General features: G+C 40.1%; 1 long non-coding RNA gene across 1 annotated transcript; it reads right to left on the bottom strand.

Annotated features, from left to right (window-relative positions):
• Positions 1-1,147: 1,147 nt before the first annotated feature.
• On the bottom strand, positions 1,148-2,301 carry LOC148088340 (uncharacterized). Its single transcript, XR_015712070.1, has 3 exons — positions 2,189-2,301; positions 1,997-2,105; positions 1,148-1,324 (listed from the first exon to the last, which is right to left on the bottom strand). It is a non-coding gene; the product is annotated as an uncharacterized LOC148088340 (long non-coding RNA).
• Between the last annotated feature and the right edge of the window lie 304 nt (positions 2,302-2,605).

The raw sequence follows: 2,605 nt of genomic DNA, 5'->3' as shown, positions 1-2,605 counted from the left end.
TAACGTGTGTGTGTTCCAGCGGTCGTTCTTGAAGAAAATAAAGCAATGATTGAAGCTGTACTGAAGTGGAGTTTGAATGAAAATCCTTAACAAGAGTTATCCTTACTTTAAATAACACTATGTAGAAGAAAAGAAAAACAGATCCCAGCAAATCACAATGACCGACAATGAAAGAAAAATATCCTTTTAACAGGCAGAAACCTCAAGCAGAACGAGACTCGGTGTGAATGGCCTTCTGCTGTGACTGTTTCAGTGAAACATTTTGTATCATCTGTATAAGTTGGCTAATATTTCATTATTCATTTATTTAATTATGTTTCTATGTCAATCAAATCAGTGTTGTTGCATATTAAGAAAGACATTGTGTATTTTAATTGGAAGAGTTTGCATTCAGTGGGATGCATTCTGATTTCTCTCTTGATAAATAGTAAAACAATAATCATGTTCGATAAATTAAAAAAATACTAATCGACAACAACAAATCCAAAGAAAACGTCTGTTTTTTTACAGAGCCCACTAGATGGCAATCTCTCCTCTATAATCTATTGAACTTCACATCATTCTTAAAGTGAGGGAACCATCTACGGAGCTCTACAGGACCTCTGCTGCACCTGTGTTCACCTGAAGGAGTGACACTTGATATCAGCAAGAACTTTGTGTGTTTGGGGGGTTTAAAGTTCTGACCAGGAAGAAGGAGTGTGGTGAGATTTGGAATGTGATCCGGCCACCAGCTCACAAGGTAGGCCTTCCAGGTTCGGGGTAGTTCTAGCAGGTAGAAAAAATTGAAGATGCAAGATTGTTCTATATAAACACGTGGATGTTCTCTCACCTTTGACCTTCTCGGACAAAGTACAGTGACACCGCCGTCCTTCCCCTCTCCCTCTGTGAAGTACTCTTTCATGGAGCTCTTCAGTTCGTCCAGCTCCTTTTCCTCCAGTTTTCCGCCCTGAAGGTTGTCAGGATGACAGAAATATTTATGTCATTATGCACAGACAGGACTGAATTGGGACTTAGATATAGAACTTGGGATTCCTCAAGGGCCCATTCTTGGCCCGCTTATCTATATACCAAACTGATTTTCTTTTCAGATTTTTTTTTATAAATCAAATTCCAGAAGAGCGTTATGAATGATTTATTAATACCTGATGAACTCCTGGAACTGGCTGACCACCTTTTTGGCCTCGACGGAGACATGGCGGGTGTCTGCAGGACCCACCACGGCGCAGGATCCCCCTTTGTACTTGCCAAGATGGAAGCCCATGGTCTTGTCTTAACAGCCTGCTCCCATAGAAATGAGGAACTCGCACTTGTTCCTGTACTCCGTCTGACAAACAAGCATTACATCACAACCAAAATTACCCAAAAAACAGATAAAGAGATTTAATGTGATTTTTAAAAACCCTTTCAAATATTCATCACTCCTTTGGTGGCAACAAGAGATGTGGTGCATCAAAAATAGTGTGGTCTTCTGAGTGTGTCACTTTGTTGAATATTTATAACCACTGTAATGTCTGCATTTTTATTGTAATTAAAGGCTTTTTCATTTGAACATTTTGGTTCAATGAAGATACATCTTTACTCCACAGAATTGTTCATTTTATCTCAATCTGACATTTTTGCGTTCACTTAAAGAGCTTACCAACAAAGTTTACTTTTCTTTACATTCTCAAAATGCTGGTCAACATTTAAACACTTAGTTTAAATGATCAACACCTTTATAGTTCCACATAAGGTCAATTATTCTTTTTATTCAAAGCATGACCGGTTTGTCTCACAGTAGGGCGAGAAAGTTCATATTTAATACTCAAATGTTAAGGGACCATAATACTGGGATCGGTGCTTCCCTACTTGTCATCGAAACTTTTGATTTAGTCATTATGGCAATAAAAAATTGAAATAAATGGGTCGACTCTGGCTTTCTTGATTGCTTTTAAAGTTTTTATTAATTGCTTGAGGCTGTGTGTGTCGTAAAGGTAGGCAACAGTGTGAGACGTACCTGAGTGGGGGAGGGTCGGATGGCTTCAAGAGGACAACACATTTTGTTGTATTTTTCTTTCTGGGCAAAGAGCCAGGGCAGCATGCCTTTGTTGTTGTTGCCGATCTCCCTGACAAGAAAACAGTCAAAAATATTAGGAGTCAGCCACTGGATTCATTTAATTAGAAGTTAAATGAGGAGACTTTTCATTACTTAGCCAGCCGTTGAAGAACCGCCACCACCTCCTGCTCCTTCCTCCTCAGCTGCTCCTCGTTCCACAGAGGCGTCACCACGTTGGCGATCTGGACACTCAGCGGCTCCTCCTCGTCTCCGTCTCCAGCGTCTTTCCGCTTGGCAGCAGGTGGACCTCCTGCTCCTTCTTCCCCCTCCTGCTGCTTCCTCTTCTGCAGGATGGGGCTGTTAGATTAAAATTATTATATACTAAACGTATATGCCATACTTAAATTAATGCTAAAAGATATCAAAATATAAAGTATAAGTTACTCGCTTGATCTAAGAGCAGGTACGTGACTACACATTCACAATCAACATTCCACTCCAGACTGATTCACACTGGTTCGAGGCAAGCTTGGATCAGGATTAGAGATATGACACAGGTAATTTAAAACA

This window comes from Callionymus lyra, chromosome 1, assembly GCF_982586985.1.
Source record: "Callionymus lyra chromosome 1, fCalLyr1.hap1.1, whole genome shotgun sequence".
Lineage (NCBI taxonomy): Eukaryota > Metazoa > Chordata > Actinopteri > Syngnathiformes > Callionymidae > Callionymus > Callionymus lyra.
Note: the sequence above shows the minus strand (reverse complement) of the source record. Positions and strands in the feature narration are given on the sequence as shown.